The sequence below is a fragment of the Hipposideros armiger genome, unplaced genomic scaffold (genome assembly GCF_001890085.2).
Source record: "Hipposideros armiger isolate ML-2016 unplaced genomic scaffold, ASM189008v1 scaffold_426, whole genome shotgun sequence".
Lineage (NCBI taxonomy): Eukaryota > Metazoa > Chordata > Mammalia > Chiroptera > Hipposideridae > Hipposideros > Hipposideros armiger.
In genome coordinates this window covers 2,126-21,854 of record NW_017731776.1, presented here as the reverse complement: position 1 = coordinate 21,854, position 19,729 = coordinate 2,126, and the positions used below count along the sequence as shown (strand labels likewise).

At 43.9% G+C, this 19,729-nt stretch overlaps 1 long non-coding RNA gene and 1 other non-coding gene across 3 annotated transcripts in view; one reads left to right on the top strand and one right to left on the bottom strand.

Annotated features, from left to right (window-relative positions):
- Positions 1-7,775: 7,775 nt before the first annotated feature.
- TRNAI-AAU (transfer RNA isoleucine (anticodon AAU)) lies at positions 7,776-7,849 on the bottom strand. The gene has a single exon. It is a non-coding gene; the product is annotated as a tRNA-Ile (tRNA).
- An 8,807-nt stretch (positions 7,850-16,656) lies between these two features.
- Positions 16,657-19,729, top strand: part of LOC109394482 (uncharacterized) — a 5,192-nt gene continuing 2,119 nt past the window's right edge. Inside the window, exons 1-2 of one of the 2 annotated variants that reach the window (XR_002126452.1) lie at positions 16,657-16,794; positions 17,146-17,238. This is a non-coding gene — a long non-coding RNA (uncharacterized LOC109394482). The remainder of the gene's footprint in view (positions 16,795-17,145; positions 17,239-19,729) is intronic. The other variant, XR_002126453.1, reaches the window with a different exon arrangement.

The window sequence follows — 19,729 nt, the reverse complement described above, 5'->3', positions numbered from 1 at the left end:
CCTTGTTGTTAGGAGCACGTGCTCTCACCAGCTGAGCCATCCTGCCACCTGTTGGCAGCTCAGCAGCAGCTCAGCTGGGGCACAGCGTCACTGGCCCATGTGGGAATTGAACTGGTGACCCTGTTGCTCAGAGCTCGTGCTCTTAACCAACTGAGCCACTTGGCTGGCTGGCATATGGTAAATATTTCTTCTCACCTTTTCCAAAGGGCCTGTGCGTGGGGAAAGGGAAGCACCCTGACTTTTTGAAGATTACTGCTCCAGGAACAAGGCTAGACAGAGACTGGCCTTTCTTAAATGGCTCACTAGCAAAAACTCTGTTCCATTCTACCTCGAGTTCTCTTGGGCCACCTAAAATCAGTGACAGTGGCACCTCCCCCTTTACCCTTTCTTCAAATCTGTCAGTAGTTTCTCTTAGGGCTTTTGGATTTCATTCCTTCAGTAGCGTTTACACATCTACAACACACCGGATGCTGTTTCTAGCTCTGGAACTACAACAATAACAACAAAATCAGACACACTCCCTTCTCTCCTGACTGTGTAGTACTCTGGTCATGTTTAGAAGGACAGACCCATGTGACGATCATAAAAAGAGTTGCCTATATATTTTTTCTCGTACTTTCATGGTATTATATTGTTTTATTTTGAGATTTTTTTAGCCAATTTATAAATTATTTTTGTGAATGGTGTGAGGTAAGGAACCTAACTTCCAAATGAGAGCTAATTATTGCGACAATTTTTTTATGTGTGCGCAACCCACCTTTTTACCATGATTTGAAATGACATTCTATCTTACACGTGAATTCCTACATATCTGGTTTTATTTTAAACTCCTGTGATAGGTGACCTTCTAAAATGGTTCCCAATGATTCTTGTTTCCTGGTATCCATGCCCTTTTGTAATGCCCTGCCTAGGAGTATGGGTTTGGACCTAGTGACTTGCTAACCAACAGAATACTGCAAAAGCAATGTGATGTCTCTTCGAGATTAGGTTGCAAAAGGATGTGACTTCCTTTTACTGACACTCTCTGTTTCCTCTCACTTGCTAACTTCGGTGAAACCAGCTGGCATGTTGAGAACTGCCTGATGGAATGGCTTTATGTGTCAAGAAAGTGAGGGTGACAGGGCTCTGGCCAGTAGTCAGGAAGGAACTACAGCTCTCAGTCCAACAGTCCATCAGGAGCTGAATCCCACCAGCAATCACTGAGTGAGCTTGGAAGCGAATCCTGACTCAGTTGAACCTTGAGATGACTGTGGCCCCAGCTGGCACCTTGACTGTGGCCTTGCCAGAGACCCTGAGCTAGAGGATCCGGCTGAGCCACATCTGGTCAACCCTGAGACCATGAGATGACAAATAGAGTTGTTTTAAGCTACGCACAGCCTGTCACTGTTGTCAGTCTTCTGCTTGAAGGTGGGGTTCCTCAATCTCCAGGGCAGCCGTAAAGTCTGGCTTTATACCAGCTTTCCTTCAGACATGGCAGTGCCAGTGGGATTTGCCCCTGACCTAAGAGACCCTCTGTAACAGCCAGATGGAGAAGTTACCATGGTCCATGTGACACCCAATCACAAGTTCCTTTGATCTCACTTGGGATAATGATGCAATCATTTAAATTTTTCAGACAAGCATGTATGCATATAAACAGCAAGCAAATGGAATTCCAACCACAGGAGCTTTTTTTTTTTCTTTTTAAACATAATTTTAAGAAAGCAACTGTGAAGAATTTGCAGACATGTGTAATTCCTTAGAAATAAGCAAGCTTTTCTTGGAAGGGACATGAAGCCCGCGGGCATAATCTGCTTAAGAAAAATAGCAGTTAATGATACAGAAAAGGAAAGAAAGAAAGAAAGAAAGAAAGAAAGAAAGAAAGTATTCTCCTCTTCCCACCAGAAGAAAGTCCTGATGATTTGATATCATGAAATCTTAGGCTCCAAGCAGAGAGTTTTCCCAAGGAAACCTGATAATGGCCCACCAAGGTAGAATGTTAATACGATGAACTTATAACTAGGACTCTCACTGCTTCCAGATTAGAAAACATTTTGCATTGAGGAAATTAATGATCTTATCTATTATATGTAGATTATGTCAACAGTTTTATCCATAGTGTTTTAGAAGCCACAATGCTGCCCGTCTACAGCAAATTTTAAAAAGATAAAACAAAAGCATATGATGTACAAATGGAAAAAGTAGATATTGTCATAGACATAGAGAAAAGTAACAGATTAAAAGAAATATTATGTGCAAGTTTATGCCAATAATTTGAAAAATCTAGATGAAATGCACAGTATTATGTAACATATAATGTACTGAGACCAAGGTAAAAAGTAAATATGCTAATGTAAAAGAACAAAGATGAGAATCTTTCTGATGTTGATTTTAATCTGAGGCACAATTTAATAATATGCCACTTAAGAAGCATATAAAATTAATAATGTGCCACAGAAGACAGGCTTAGCCCCCAGGGGGGGCTTTTGTTTTGGACACAGACCCTTGAGAGGTGGATGCTAGCTGTCATGCAGGAAAAGAATATTTCTCAGAAGCCAAGCCTCCTTTTAAATGGTAAAATACAAAACAAAAGCAAAAACAAAAAAACAGAATAATCGTAGACAATAATGAAAAAACATATTTAATAATTACCATATATGAATGCATCAAGCCCAGACAGTTTAACAGGCCAGTTCTTTTAAGTTATTTATGTTTTTAAGTTCTTTTAAGGCAAATTACCTTTAAGCGACAGATAATCAGATGTGTTATTTGAATGCTCCCAGAAGAAAGGTAAAGATGGAAGGAAAGCCTCCCAATTAGTTCAGTGCAGTTCTTACATTTTTCAAATATGGGAAAAAGCACATAAGTCCTTCTTTATAAAGAAAACTGAAGATCAGGAAGATGAGGTCCTTTTTAGACTAGAAAGTAGGTTAGCAACTAATTTGAAATGGACTTGCAGGCTGGAGTTTAAAACTAAAGAAAAAGCCTCAAAACACATGTACTTTTGCTTTACTTGAACTTGAACTTCTGTCTCCCAGAAAGACTGAGTTCCTCTGATGCTAAGAAACATGTTCATCTACTCTTTATTATTCCTATTAAGACTCTTAGAATAATTCAGTTGTTTCACATGGTTGTGAAATGTTGCTCAGGCTACGTTATATAATTCATGAAAACTGATGATGGCTCAAAAATTATGTCTGTATACATAAATGATTCAATAGCAAGCTTAGCAAATTTCAGAGAGTATGAAGCTTCAGTGGATGATTGCAGAATTAAGAGAGACATCCCTCTCTTCTCTTTTTACTGCAAGAGAATTTTTAAGTACTTGCTATGTGACAGCTTTTTTATCCTTAAAAACCAATACTTTTTTGTTATTATATTTTTAACTTTTTCTTCCATGTTCCTCAAATCTGATAAAGTTAGCACAAAAAGAGTTCTACAAATTAACCTGACTTATAAATGCAGACACAAAATCATAACTAAAATATTGGCAAATCAAATCCAGCAGTGTTTTAAAGGAATATCTGTCTGAGCAGAATTTATTCCAACTATGCAGTGACAGTGCAAAGTTAGGAAAATCAATCAGCACAATAAATTAAAGGATAGACCCTACAAGTAAATCCCATTACATTAGAAGTCTCCCCATAACCCTTGTGGGTTTGGGGTTCCAAGAAGAGTGTCCCACCACTGTGGCTTCCATGTCACCAAGCAAAGAATTGCCAAAGCAAAAACTGTACCAGTCAAAGTTAAATAGAAAAGAAGACTTTATTCAAGGCTATTGCAATAGGGGAGAGAGACTAGAACCAAGTCTGAATTCAACTCTGCTGAAAAAAAGTGTGGAAGAGCTTATAACTGCTGGTGTGAGAGAGAGATTATGGGCCATCTGTGTTTGCTAATTGGCTTTACCCGAGGAAAAAGTAAACTTGTCCTGTCTTATGGCAGGAGGGAACTTTACAACTTGGAGCAAGGTGCCCACTGAAGTTAGGCTCCTTTCCACCCACAGAGCCTGGGAGATAGAGATACTACCTTCTCGATGATTACACTTCAAAGGAATGGCTCCCAGGTTCTTGAGAAAGACAGTTCTGGGTCATAAAACTGGAAAGACACTTTCAAAAAAGATTTTTATATATCTCAAAGGGACAGTGAAAGAACTTACAAGTTTTCTAAAGAAAATGGTCCCAAAAAAGGGAGGGCAGTGCCTAGGGTCAGGAAGAAGCTAGTCTAAGGTTTAGTCAAGCTGAGAAGAATGTTAAGTTTGTCTTGGTCACAGCCCCTTGTCGCCTGCCTGGTGTCCAACTAAAGGAGCCTTCTGGTATGGTGTGGTCTCAATCTGATGCTCATTTTATTTTATTTTATTTTTATTTATTTATTTAGATTTTTATTGGGGAATTGGGGAAGGGGAACAGTGTTGGGGAATTGGGAAAGGGGGACTGCCAAGTTGCTGTCCTTCAGCCTTAGTTGTGGAGGGCACAGCTAGCTCAGCTCCAAGTCCAGTCATCATCCGGCTGCTTGTCAGCAGTTTGCAGCTGCTCGGCTCAAGGTGCTGTGTGCAATCTTAGTTGTGGTTGGGCATAGCCCACCATCCCATGCAGGAGTCGAAGGGGCAACCTTGTTGTTTGGAGCATGTGCTCTCACCAGCTGAGCCATCCTGCCACCTGTTGGCAGCTCAGCAGCAGCTCAGCCCGGGTGCAGCTCTCTGGACCATGTGGGAATTGAACCGGCTGCCCTGTTGCTCAAAGCTCGTGCTGTTAACTAACTGAGCCACTCAGCCGGCCCCAGATGCTCATTTTATTAAAACAACTCACATGGCTGCTTGGAGAGGGTGGGCAGCGACATGTCTTTGGACACACAGCTCCTGAGAGGCGGGTGCCTGCTCTCACATGTAAAACATTTTTAGTAGGGCCTCCTTCACAAATAGGACAAAGAGTATTCTTCAGAAATCGAACTAGTCTCTTGTTGAATGATGAAGCATGGGTCATCTCTGTGTAATCCCACTGACGATGGGTGTCTACGCTATTATGTTATCATTCATCATAGTTTGGGACTTTCTAGCTAATGCAACTGGACAGGAACCATAGGCAAAATACATATTAAAAATGAGAGATAAACTATTATCATTTAGAGAAACTATGATTATATTTCTAGAAAATCTGTAAGATTTTTAAAGAAATTATTCAACAAATAAGACTCAAGAAGGGACTGGGTATAATCTCATACAAGTATCAATGGTTTTCCTTTGTGCTAATAATAACCAATTGGAATATAAGGGGTTGGGAGATATTAGCCACAAAATAGAAAAAGAAGGAAGGAAGGCCAACTCTAAAATATCTTAAAAACCTGGAAGAACCAAGAAAGAAAACTTTTAGAATTTGCTGAAGTAAAATCCCCAAATAATTGGAGATCCATAGATCCTAGATGGAAAGATCTAGTATTACAAAGTTCTCTCTCTCTCTCTCTCTCTCTCTCTCTCTCTCTCTTTCTTTCTTCTTTACCATTAACTGCTATATGTTCTTCTTAAGAAGGTTATGCCTCACTCTTTATGTCTTTTCCAAGGAAAGCTTGCTTATTTATACTAAGAAGTAATTATGTATGTCTGCAAGTTCCTTGTTCAAAGTTGTCTTCTCAAAATTGTGGTTGTTTTTTTTTTAATAAAAAACCCCAACCCTCTGTGGTTGGAATTTTGCTTACTTGCTATTTACATATGTATATGGGTTTCTTAAAAATTAAAGTGATTGCATCATTATCCCAAGTGAGATGAAAGGAACTTGTGATGTCACATGGGCCCCGGTAACTTCTCCATCTGGCTGTTACAGTGGGCCTCAGGCTGAGGCAAATCCCACTGGTGTTGCCGTGTCCACATGAGAACTGGTAAAAGCCAGACTCTAAATCTTCCCATAGGTGGAGGAACCCCACCTTCAAGTAGAAGACTGGCAACAGTGGGTTGTGCCTGGCAATGTGACCAATAGGAAACCAAGAGGGACATTCTTTGACTCTTCCCAGTCTCTTGGTGTTGCGCGACTGCTGCCATTTCACGGGGATCAAAAGGAATAAAAATCCAGAGAGGACAGGCATTCCCAAACGTGGCTCACGGGACAGCAGAGGCTGTCCACCTTGGCCCCCAGCCCTCTCTGGGAAAGGACGCCCTGGCCCATGGGTGTGCTCTGCCTGCCTTTGGTCACAGTGTAACCGGCGCTTGTCCTGATCAGAGCCTGACGGCTCGCCGCACTTGGCTGCCCAGCCCTCACTGCTTGAGGCTGAGTGGCACTCTATTGCTATCAAATGGCTGCCCAGCAAGATTTCCCACGGAATGTGGGCCAGCTGGGCACTCTGTCCAGCTTGCCTGTTGAATTGCTCATGACAAATGATCTTGTTTCTGTGAGTTTCGTAAAAGGCAGAATTTCGCCATCAGAGACTGGCACAAGGTGGCCCCAGCTCTCAGGAATAAGATTGGACCAAGGGATGAGAGCAGAGGCTCACAGGAGTTGGGAACGACTGCAGCCCTGTGCATCCCTCCTGCCTAAGCCCAGGACTGGTCACAGGGCTGAGGATGGACCTTGGCCCCCTACTAGGCAGTGGGGGAGGGGCACAGGTGCAGTCAAGGGGAGAGGAAGATCCAGGAGCGGGAGGCAGGCAGGTCACCTCTGAGCACAAGGGTGACCTGGACAGATTCTGTGAGATGGCTCAAGGCATGGAGCTGCCTCTGGTTGAAGGCCAATGGACAGAGTTGCCAATGCAGCAGCCCGAATAGGTGGGTATGGAGTGCTGGGCTCAGAGAGGGCAGGCAGGGCTGGAACGCTGCACAACCATGGGGAGCCTGGGGTGCTGGCTGTGGTTGGGGGCAACTGGCAGACAGACGGGAGGAAGCTTGATGCCAGTGAGGGCTCCTTCCCTGTCCTGAGAGTCACCCCAATCACCACTACTGGCAAGGACTGCCCAGGTCCCACAGGATGTCCCACCTCTGCACCCCAAGTTCCTAGCTTCAAACACAGACCTTGGGGGCCAGCGTGAGAACCCACTTTTCCCTGGACTGTGGTTAGTCCAGACCTTTCAATTGCTCCCTCTCCATTGTACAATTTGATTCTTTTGCATTAATAGTGTTCAATGAGGCAGAGGAAGTGGTTAGCATGTGCTTTGAGAGATTAAGATGGAGGTTGCTTAGATATAAAGCTGACTCGCACCAGAAGGGACCCAGGAAAATAAGGGGTTGGGGTTTGGGTATTGGGGTGGTTGAGTAGATCCAGGCTGCAGGGGACCATCAGGTCCTGGAGTTCCATGCTGACAGCACTGCCCCATCACCACAATTGAGGTAATGAGCATACCCGTCACCCCAACTATTGTTTTCTTGATGGAGAGCCCCAAGTAACTGACCCACTGCCAGGGTCTCCTCAAGGTTCTCCAAAGAGGGAGGGGCACCAGGTTGGGGGCTGCAGCTGGCATCCTGGACCGTCAGTCATGGTAAAAGCCAGTCTGACTCTGGGACCACTTCCTACAGACCATATCACTTTTTTTCTACATCTGGCCTTCTACTGAATAGTGATAAATCTGAAAAGAGGATAAGATCATGCAGCTATAAAGTCAGCATATGTGAAAGATGCCATTTAATTCATTATTAATGAGAAAACCAAGCAGATGCTACCCCCAGTTCAAAGGAAATTCTGAAGAACAGACACATTTCCTACAGGTTTGGAATATTGAAATGCCTTGCCTGCATGTGTTGGGGGTGGGGTGGGGTGGTCCCTCCACTGAACAGAATTGATTTATGTGCCTTTTTTTTTTAAGGAGGGCGCAGCTTACAGTGGCCCATGTGGGGATTGAACCGGCAACCTTGGCATTATTAGCACCACACTCTAACCAACTGAGCTAATCGGCCACCCGATTTGCGTGCCTTTTGACAAAGATTATTTTGCATTTCTATCCATTATGTACAATTGACTGAATTGTGAAATAGCTCAAAGGCAATAAAAGGTTAGAATTGAATCTCCCCTCCCCACATCGCGAGTGTGCTCTAAACAAAGGGTAATTTTCCTTTGGGGACATCCAGAAATCTTTTTTGCTTATTCCAAACTTCCTTAAGATACAAAGAGGAATTTTTAAAGTCTCTGGTTATAGCTGATGTAGAGTTTCTAGCAAGCCAAGGGCAAGAAATAAACTGTACTACGCCCATTATTCATAAGCCAGCTGTGTCACTGTGCCACAGTTTAGCTTTCACTGCATCTCATGAGCTGTCTTTATTTTTTTTTTACTTTACTCAGAAAGATGGAGGAACTTGTTCAGAGTCACGCGGCTTAGTGGCAGAGCTGGTTCCAACATCCATGTGACCACGAAGCCAGAACTCCTTTCACAGCTCCAGGCTGCAAATCCTGCCCTGAGCTCGGTTAGGCGCTGCCATTGCGGGGTTTTCATAAGTGTAGCCCATCACTGCAGAAGGAGGGCTGCCATGCTGCTCAGTCCTGGGCTTTTCCCTCTGTTCTCACATGGTTGCAGCTTCTTATGCGTCTTTGGGTAGAACAGGTGTTGACAAGGTCTTGTCTTCTTGTGACCACAGCTTAGTTCCGGGATCTCCTTTCCCTCCTAGACCCACCCTTGATAAAAAGTCATGTGGCTTGGGAGGAGGGGCCCTGAGGCCTCTCTAGTTCTCATTTTGGCTCAGGCCACCCTAGCCCATGAGGAAACAGGTGTGTGTCAGCATTTCTCTGGCCTTAGCAGAACCCACGGCCCAGGGCAGGGCCACTTATAAAAGGGGAGGTAGCGGGGGGCGGAGGGGGGTCATGATTAGGCATGCTGAATTTGAGGTGCCTCTGGAACATCTAAGGGGGGGGGTCCTGCATGTAGTTGGATTTGTGGCTCTCAGGCTTGGAGGAGACAACTGGCCTAAAGAAATGCACAGGGAGGAACCTGAGGGACCCGAGAACCTGAAGGCAGAGCCCGAAGCAGGTGGTCGTTCACGTGGAGGGGGATGAGAAACACAGCACTAAGCCCCTGGGGACGCTGGTGCTGAAGGGAGACGCTGAGAAGGCCAGGAAGGGACAGAGGCGGGACAGTCAGAGAGGAAAGTGGGAAACAGAGGCACTGGCGGAAGGCATAACACGGGAGAGAGGTTTCAGGCACTAGGAGTGGCAACAGTGTTGACGACTGTGTCAAGATGGAGGCGGGTCCATCAGATAAGGCGATAAGAAGCTCCTAGGTGGCACTGGGGGGACAGTTCTGGGGCGCAGTGGGGGTGGAAGCCAGGTTGTAGCGAACAGGAAGAGGGAACTGAAGAGACCTCTTTGGAAGAGCTTAGCTGGCAGAGGAGGGGAGAGGAGGCACGGAAACTTAACATGGACGCTTGGTTAGGATGAGGGAGCTGGGCATGTTTTCAAAGATGAAAGCGAGTTGATGATGTTTTCAGCTCTGAGGAACATACCAAAAATGTATGAGATACAAGACAAGGAGATCAAGTGATGAGCTGAGGGTGGGCTCCGGCTCCTACCTGGCACGGTACAGGGAAGAGGGAGACGGGGACGGGGTAGTAAGGGTGCTCCGAAGTTGAGCCTGGAAAGGCCACATGGCCAAGTGCCTGCCTTTGGGGATGTCTCTGGCATTGCGCCCATGTGACCAACCACGTGATCCTAGCGGTTGCACCAAGTCTAACCAGCAAGCCAGAGTCTGCCTGGAAAACAAGCCACCTATCGCTATGTAACAAACCACCCCAAACGCAGTGGCTGAAAACCACAAGCACTTGTCAGTTGTCGCCATTCTGCGAGTGGGCTCAGCCGGGTGGTTGTCCTGCTCCTGGAAACAGGAGGGATCACCCACGTGGCAGCATTTAGCTGGGAGCTTGGCTAGGGCTGAAGCGGGAGGGGTGGGCTCACGGGCTGTCAGCTGGGACATCTCACTCCCCTCCTCGCACCTTCCCGTCTCTCCACGAAGCCTCTACACCTGGAGAGCCTGGGTTGCTTGACCCACCGGCTGACTTCTGAGGGAAGAAAAAAGGAGCCGAAAAGCCTCAAAAGTCCCCGAGTTTACACAGCTTCACTCCCACTGTATTCTGCTGGCTGACCGTTGTCCCCGGCTGGCTCAGATCCAAGGGCAGGATGAAAGGATTCCACCTGTTAGCAGGAGAAGCTGCAAAGTCACAGTACATGGGCGTGCTGGGTCGCAGGGACTGTTCAGCCCTCTTTGAAAACAACTGACTCCAGCATGTCTCACGCGTCAGTGTGATAACTGAACATTCATTTTCAAACACAGGCAAACGTGTGAGATATAATTTGCAGTGAAAATACCTCATGTGTCTTTTAAGCTGCTCAGCGAATGCAAATTAATTGAAAAAAAATCATCTTAAAGGAACATTATATTTTATTATTCTTTCATTACATAAATGTTCATTTATTATGGCAAATGACAAGATCGTTTTCATCCCAAGGGGAAAGTGGAAGTCACCTGAAATCTCATTCCCTAAACGAAACGCACAGGAGATGTATAACCTTGTGGATTTGGGGACTAACAATTCAACCTGTAATCCCTTCAGCCAGAAACCCCTTTTCTGACAATTCTTAAAAGACATATTACCTTCCTTGAATAATCATTGAAAATCGTTAAGTGGAACCTGAGATATTGGAGCAGAGAAGAATGTTTGTTAAGTTTAAACCTAATTTATTGGGTGTCTACTATATGTCTGGGGGTATGCTAGGCTCCTGCTTTCAAGCTGCTTGCAGTGGAATAAAAGAAACAGGCAAATGAAAAAAGAATATCAACTCTTTGTGGTGGGAGTCCCAGCAGAGGGATGCAGGGGAGGCCTTGGGTCGCTCAGGGTGGGAAGGGACAGGACGGGGAGACAGGAGGAGGGATAGAACAAGTTTCTCACATAACGTCGTGACCTTGAATGGAGGGTTGAAACACAAACAGGGGTGTGCCAAGGGCAGAATAGGAACAAACGCAGGCAGGTGTAAAAAGGAGCTTATCAAAGAAAGGCCTTTAATGTTACATATTATGCCCAGGTTTTTATTTTCTTATTTCCAGATTGGAATTTTATCCTTTTTTTTAAAAAAAACACAAACTAGTTTTTTTAAAAATTAAATTTATTGGGCTGGCCAAGTGGCTCAGTTGGTTAAGAGCTCGCTCAAGCGTGTGAGCTCTGAGCAACAGCGGTTCGAGTCCCGGCCTGAGCTGAGCTGCTGCTGAGCTGCCAACAGGTGACAGGATGACTCAGTTAAAAAAAAAATTAAATTTATTGGGGTACATTTGTTAGTAAAATTATATAGCTTTCAAGTGTACAATTCTATAATACATCATCTATGTATACTGCATTGTGCGTTTACTGCTCAAAGTAAAAAACTGTTTCATCATTAAATACAACACAAGTACCCCAAACCACACGAAACATGTTTAGCTTAATAAGTTATTATAAGGTGAATATCCTTGTAATTGCCTCCCTAGGACAGGAGATAGAACCTAGCTGGCCACCCAGAGTCCTCCACGTGCTGCTGCCAGACAAACTGTCAGGCCCTCAAACCAGTATCCTGACTTCTACGGTAGTATCCATCACCTCCTTACTCCTTTATTGTTTTATCATCCAGTGTGCACCTCTGAGCACTATTCCATAGTTTTCCCTTTTTGAACTTATAGCCACCCATTGACTTCTCTCTTTTTTCCTCATAATGTCTTTTCTTATGTACTTTTTAATGCTGAAATGGAATTAGTCAGTTGAAGTATAAACATTATTTATTATTTGAAGAATAAAATGCTGCACTAATTAATGATAGTGAGCACTGTTAATTTGATGAAGAAAAACAATAATTAAGAGCTTTAAATAGTTAAATCGGGAAGTAGGTTGATGGTTAATATAAATATTAAGAGAGAGTGTATTTGCTGATAATTTCAGGAAGAACACTAGAGATGGTTTGAGCTTATAAAATTTAAGTAAGAATAAGAGGCAGAAAATAAAGATTTAATTATATTATAATCCTAATCGCTATAGAAATTTTAGAGTACTAACATTCCTTATGCAGAACAGAATCCCTTTAAGAATTTTATTTCATTTCTTAGTGGTTTAATTCCGTTTAGGCCATAGATCCTTTAGGAAAAGGTCTCATTGAAGAGTTGTTCCCATCTTGTGAGAATAAATTAGAAGCAAAATGCCAACTTTGCCATGTCCAAATTTCACAAAGATAAAAAAGTTTAAAATGAGTTCAATGCCCATGACAAATTATTTTTGAAGTAGACATGATAAAGACGATGAAGAGAATGAAGAAAGGAAGACAATATTATTGATAAACAAGGCACCCCAAACACATTTTCGTATTACTATTCAGGCCTCAAAACAACCGGCTTTAAAATGCTTCAGGAAGGCCATTCCTCATAGTTTGAGTCTATGGAGGCTAAAATTTAAACAAAATGCTTATAGAAATGACTGCTGTAGACCGTGAACCATTTTCAGAATTTAAAGATGAAGTCTTTGGGGTTCTGCCTGGGCCATTTATCCTGAGTACAGCATTCCCTCTAGAAACACATTGCCCAAAACTTTGACCAGAAAGATGTTCGACTGTGCATGGAAAATTAGGGGTATTATCCGATGGGCTGGTTGAACTGGAGTGTTTATTAAGTATCACAGACGTGTAGGAGAGGAAACCCAGGAGCTGTGTGGTGTTGACAGTGCTGAGAAACTGTTATTATTACCCAGAAAAATGCCAGCCTTTAAAGTTTGGAGACTCACATTTATAATCATAAAACCGTAGTACCATTCTGATAGAAGTGAACTGGCACTTTAAGGAAATTGACCAGGGGGCAGTTGGGAGTATATGGCTGGAGCTGGGCTTCCTAGTACTCTCTAGTCCGGACTTTCTGTTAAACCTGATGTTTCTAACTTCCTGTGTGTGTGGCGGGTGTATATAAGGGAGCCATCTTGAGAGATGATTCTTTTTTGCACGTGGCCGGCCGGCCAGAAGGTACATGTTCCCACACTGCTGTGGTGGTTTTGTTTTTTTTTCCTGCTGAACAAACGCTCTTTCTGATGAACTATCTAAAAGATTATTTTTGTCCAATTAACAGTTCCATTTCTGGTGGATAACGTTTCAGATTTGTTCTTGGATCACAGAAGTTTGTTCCAGGATGATGATGGATGACTTGGGCCTCCTCAGGACAGCTGGGGAGCAGAACATCAGCAGAACAGAGAGGGCTGGAGGGCCCCCAGGCCTGCAGAGGCTAGGCTTGGAGCACAGACTGGCAAATGCCATCTGATACCCACATTTCACAGATGAGGAGACCTCAAAGTGAGGCTCAGAGAGAGTGAGAGGCACGCCCAAGGTGACACAGCCAGCTAGAGGCTACGTCAAGGCTGAATCTCTAATCTGGGTCCTGATGCCAGCAAGGGCTTCCTGGAATAGTGGTGGCAGCCTGAGCGTCCTGTGCCACCCAGCGGCCCAGGCTCACGCTCCAGCCCTGGGACCCAGGGAAGAGAACACATTCTTCCCTGTGACTTCTTAGGTCCAAACCGTTTCCAACTACCCTCCTTTGGGCTCAGTATTTCTGTTGTGAGCTCTGTGAATCCACCTGAATCTCCTCATTTTAGTTTCAACCTGAACTCACCTCCACACACCTGCCCAAATGTAAGGAGACCCCAAGTTCACTTTCCGAGAGAGGACTGCTCTGTCTCCATCTTAAGCCCAAGTGTTCAAACACACAATCCTCCTTACATCCAGTTCCCCTCCCTAATAGTTCATATTTCACCCAGGGCCCTTCACGTCCTGTCACTCTCTCAGCCTCTGGACAGCTCCCTTTTTGTTGCCAGTCTGACTGAAACAGGACTTGCAGAAAGAAATGGGTAGAAACTTAGAACGTCAACAAGACAAATGGGATGGTAGTGGGGGGTGGTGAGAGGTTCACCCACTCCAGAGGGGGACTGGGTTCCATCTCAAATCCACTCATGAATTTTATTAGGGTAAACAGTGAGGGAGTTGCTCCCCTCAGGGCAGGCTTGGAACAATCCTGGGGACAGGAGGCCTTGGCTTAGAGACTTATGTATTCAAAACATGTGGATGCAATGAGGAAGCCCAGGCTGAGGGAACCGTTGTCCAGGGATTGAGAAACGGGACCTTCCAGATACCACCTGGGAGACCCACCCGTGCCTCCAGTGGTAAAAACTAAGTCGTATATGAGTAGAGTGAATGCCTACGTGCCACGCGATGTTCCAAGGGCTTTGCATGTACCTACTAATAAATCCTTATAAAAACCTTATTATATATCCTTATAATAACTATTATCATCGCATTCTATACAACAGAAAACTGAGGCGCAGAGAGGTTAAGTAACTTGCCCAAGGACGCAAAGCTAGCTAGCAAGTGCCAGAGCTGAGATTAGAACTCAGGCCAGCTCCAACTATGAAGTTCACTATTCATTACAGAACATTGCTTCTCTTAATACCACCTCCCCAGAACTGTGTGGCAGGACGTGATTGCCCCAAATTTACCCTTATGGTTGATTCTCATAGCCAGACACAGGACTTCCCACAGGCTCCCTTATCATTGTTTAATTGTTAGACGTTCCATTATTTCATATTTTAATATGTTTATTAAAAAGATAGTATTTTAAAATTTGTAGTTATTACAGTGTCTATAAGAAGTTTTGCTTTGAAATTTCTTTCGTCTACTTTCCACTTATCACTTTATTGCAGCCGAGCCAGGGGACCAGGGGACCAGCTCTTGTCACTCAGGGAGCCAGGAGGTTGAGATGCACCTTCATCCATCAAAGAAGGCATCAGCAGTGCGAGTCTCTTGGCACTTTCATGGTGGGTGATGGGGGTAGCATGGAGCTCCCTGAGCCAGTAGGCAGCAGATATCCCCAGCAGACCCTGCGTCCGCGTCAGTCTTCCCACCCCTGAGGTTTCAGGTGTGGCGGTGCGTGGAGAACATGGAGGAACATCCTTGGAGGCGCCTCTTTTCTCCCTCTGCTCTGCCTACCTCCAGACTGAACTACATACCTGAGCTCCTCTGGGACAACCCCGTGTCTGGTGTTTTCCTGCATCCTCAGTTCAACAAAGGGGTTCCGAGCCACTGAGTGGGAGCAAGCAAGCGAGAAAGACGGCTGAGGACAAGATTCGGCTCAGACCCATCATGGCTGGCACCGGAGCCCTGAATGTTTTCTCCATGCCAGGACTGATCACACACATGCAGGAGCGCCAGAGAAAATGCTGGATCCCAGAGGGGGCTTCATTCAGTGTGCCCTTCACCACAAGGCTGATCCCCATTCCTGTCCTTGGGCTAGGACTTCCTCCACCAGGGAAAGAAGTGTTCTACACTCTTCCTGGCCCGGTGTGCCCTTCCTGGCAGGAAGTAATCACAGAACCATCAGGAGAGAGAATGCCAACAGTTACCCACTCTTTCCCTCTCCTCCTCTATGCCCTTCTCCCCACCAGAAAAAAGGCAAGGAAAAAGGCAGGGAAAAAGGCAGGGACCTATGTCTGAATTCGGAACATCAGGACTCAGGGTGCCCATCCTTATGGTCTACACACCACACCGAGCTCGACATAGAACCAGGAAAGGCTCCCCAATTATTATGCTCAATCCTGTGCTTGGCTGGACAGAACCTGAGAGAGAAGGGAGGGCATGTGGGCGCTAGAGTCTCTGTCCTCAAGCAATGACTCATTCGTTCATTCATTCGTTCATTCGTTCATTCATTTCACACAATCCTGAGTGCCACCTCAGTGCCAGGGCATGTGTAGACAACCAAGGAAAGAGATATTGACAGGTTGGGGGGGTGAACGTGAGAACTGAGGACTACAGGACAGTAGGAAGGCGCAGGGCAGAGGCGGAACTAAGGGGAATAAAAGTAATTTCAGCTAATCCTGGTTGAGGGTTATTATATGGCCGATGTCATCTTATCGGATTCCTTCAAAACCTTTCTGAGGTTTGTAGATGACCATCTCCAAGTAACAGACAAGGACCTTGAGGCTTGGAGAAGTAACATGCAAACAGTTTGCATAAACTCACTGTCTGAGTTTGCTTGGGCTGGCATAAGAAAATACCCTGGACTGTGTGGCTAAAACAGTAGAAATTCATTTTCTCATAGTCCTGGAGCTTAGAAGTCCCAGATGGAAGTGCTGGTCAATTCAGTTCCTGGGGAGAACTCTCTTCCTGGCTTGTACACAGCCACCTTCTCCTTGTGTCCTCATGTGGTGGAGAGAAGGGGTGGGGGGAGGGAGAGAGGAAGGAAGAGAGAGAGAGAGAGGGGGGGAATGAGAATACCCTGCCTTTTCTTATAAGGACCCCACCTTTATGACCTCATTTAATTTTGATTACCTCCATAAGGCCCCATCATTAATGCAGTTGCATTGGGGGTTAGAGTTTCCCCATATAAATTTTTTGGAGTCACAATTCAGTCTATAGTAACGCACACTCTGAGCAGTAGTGGAGGTGGGGGTCTAGCCCAGGTCCACATGGCTCCGGGCTTTCACCTGCTCTGGTTATTGCAGCCACCTCCCCCTGTATCCCCCCCTCCCACCCCCGTGGCATCAGGGAAGGCTGCACAGAGGAACTCTGCGCTGAGCTGACAGAGGATGTGTAGGAGTTTGCAGGGAGACTAAATTGGGGTAGAAGTACTTCTGGCAGAAAAACACAATGTTTGCAAAATCAGCGAGGCTTACAACAGAAATTGTCGTCTTGGTGTCCACAGTTCTAAAAAGCTGGGCAATCGTGTGAAGAGCCACTTGTGCAGAAACAGGCCTGGGCATCGCTTCCTCTTTCCTAATGACGTCAGCATGAATAGGAAGCGTGAGAGGCTCGCTGGCTCGCTGCCGCCTAGAGACTCCAGCAGAAGGCTCGCCTGTCCCATCACAAAGAGGTACGGCCTGGCTTTTGGGGGGCAGGCTGATGGGGGTGGTGGGGGGAGCAGGGAGTGTGGGGAGACTGGGACAGAAGGAACAGGGAGAGCCTGGGGGTGCTGAGTGGGCAGGTGTGCTCTGGGGACTTGGGAGGGTTAGGGCTTGGCCTCTCAGTCAGGTAATGGAATGAGAGGTTGGGAGGAGAGAGCTCACGAGTCAGATGTGTGTGTTCTGTCCCTTGCTTTGCCACTAAGGTGTTGCTGACAGGGAAAATAGTCCCTCTTAACTTTAGGCTTCTGTCTCCCCATCTTTAATTAATTAATTAATTAATTAATTAATTGGATCAACAGGTTCTGTCTCCCCATCTTTAGAATAGAAGCATTGGAGCTGACAGTCTCTGAGATCCCTTCCAGCTCTGACACATAGATTTAGAAGCCTGTGTTTAGGTGTTTGTGTGTATGGAGGTATGTGTATCTACTGGGGGGTGTGGAACAGAGAAGAGGGATGCAGAAGGTGGAATTTGGAGATGTGCTCTACTTAGGCTCAAAACTCAATGTGGCTTCATGAGCTCAATTTAAGAGCAGAGAAAGGTCATCCCCTGCCCAGAGTTGTATAAGGGAACTGACTCTGAGTACCACCCATTCCTTCCTCCCAAATGTAGTATATTGACCTTGTATCCTGTACCTTTGCTAAATTCACTTGGTTGTTATAGCTTTTTTTTTTTTTGTAGATTCCTTAAAATTATCTGTGTACATAAGTATCATCTGTGAATAAAGATAGTTTTACATTTTTCTTATCAATCTGTATGCATTTTATTTATTTTTCTTGACTTATTGCATTGGCTAAGACCTTCAGCAAAATGTTGAATAGCACTAGTGAGAGTGGACATTCTTGCCTAGTTACTGATCTTGGGGGGCAGAAATTGTAGCTTTTTCAGAGATGCCCTTTATCAGGTTGAAGAAATTCTTTTGTAATCCTACTTTGCTGGCAGGCTTTTTTGTTTTTCTTTTTGTATCATGTATGGGTATTGAATTTTGTCAAATGCTTTTTTGTGCATATTGAGATGATCATGTAATTTTTCTCCTTTAATCTGTTAATGTAGTAAATTATGTTGGCTGCTTTTCAAATGAGAAGTCAACCTTGCATATCTGGTATAAACCCCATGTTGTCATGGTGTATTATCGTCTTTATATATTACTGAATTCTACATGATAATATTCTGTTAAGGATTTTTGTGTCTATGTTGATAAGAAGTATTAGTCTGTAATTTTCTTTTCTTGTAGTATGTTTATCTGGTTTTGCTAAAAGCGTATTGATGACTTTATAAAATGAGTTGGGAAGTACTCCCACCTCCAAGTTTGTGTAGAATTGACATTATTTGTAGAACTCATCAGTGAAGCCATTTGGGCCTGGCATTTTCTTTGTGAGAATGTTTTGAATTATAAATTCAACATTTTAAATAGATATAAGCTTATACAAATGTTATAATTCTTCTTGATTTCGTTTTGTTAATTTGTGTCTTTTAAGAATATTTTCCATTTTATCTAAGTTGATAAAAATATTGGCTTAAAGTTGCTCATCATATTCTCTTATTATCCTTTGAATGCCTGTAGAATCTGTAGTGATGCCTCTGTTTCTTTCCTAATAGTGGTAATTTGTGTCTTCTCTTTCTCTTTTTTTCTTTTAGCCTAGCTAGATGTTTATAAACTTTATTGATTGAAAACAGAAAACAGCATTTGAATTTTCTCTAATTATTCTTCTTTCTATCTCATTGATTTCTACTTATTTCCACCTTTTACTTATTTGTGTGTAATTTGCTCTTTTTTGTTCTTGCTTCTTAAGTTGAAAGTTTAGACAATTGATTTTATACCTTTCTTCTTCTCTGATATAATTATTTAAGTCCTTGTTTCCCTCTAAGTGTTGCTTTAGCTGCATCCTACACATTTTGGTATATTGCCTTTCACTTTCATGAAGTTAAAAATATTTATGATTTCCCTTGTGATTCTTTCTTTGACCCAGAGGTTATTTAGGAAAATCTTATTTCTAAATATTTGGGGCTTTTCCAGGTACTTATCTTTAATCATTATTGACCTCTGATTTGATTAGAAGACACTATGTATGATTCTAACTCAAGTTTATTAAGTTTTGTTTTTCAATATACAATATAATACATCTTGGTGAATGACCATATGCACTTGAGAAAAACATTTGTTCAGTTGTTGTTGGGTAGAGTATTTAGTAAATGTCAATTAGATCCAGTTTGTTGATAGCATTGTTTTAGTCTTATATATTTTAACTAATTGTTTCATCAATTACTGAGAGAGAGAACTGTTGAAACCCCCAACTATAATTGTAGTTTCGTCTGTTTCTCATTTCAGTTCTGCCAGTTTTTTCCTCATGTATTTAAAATTTTCTAATGAAGAGTGTACTTATTTTGGTATTGTTATGTTTTCTTGGTGAATTGACCCCGTTAACATTAGGAAATATCACTCATTTTAAGAAATTTATTTACCTCACAAATACGTATTGAGCATTGCTCTAGGTACTTGAGATGTATCAGTGAAAAGAGAAGATAAAACAATCTTGGCCCTTACGGAACATGTGGAGGAGAGGAAGGTGATGGAAAGAAATGGAGCTAGTGGGGAGGAAGAAACAACAAACACACACACAAAAAGAAAAGTATATTGTATTGTGTGTTAGATGATAATATGTACTATAAGGGGTAAGGGACACCAGAATTTGGAGGAAGGCAGAAGTGGGTCAAGGCATATTTCACTGAGGAGATGCTATTTGAGCAGTCACTTGAAGTAGGCGAGGCAATTAGGCATGTGGATGTCTAAGGGAAGAACATTCCAATCAGGGGGAACAGCCAGTGCAAAGGCTCTGAGGAAACAGCATGCCTGGAGTGTTTGAGGAATACCCAGGAGGCCAGAGGGGCTACAGCACAGTGATCTA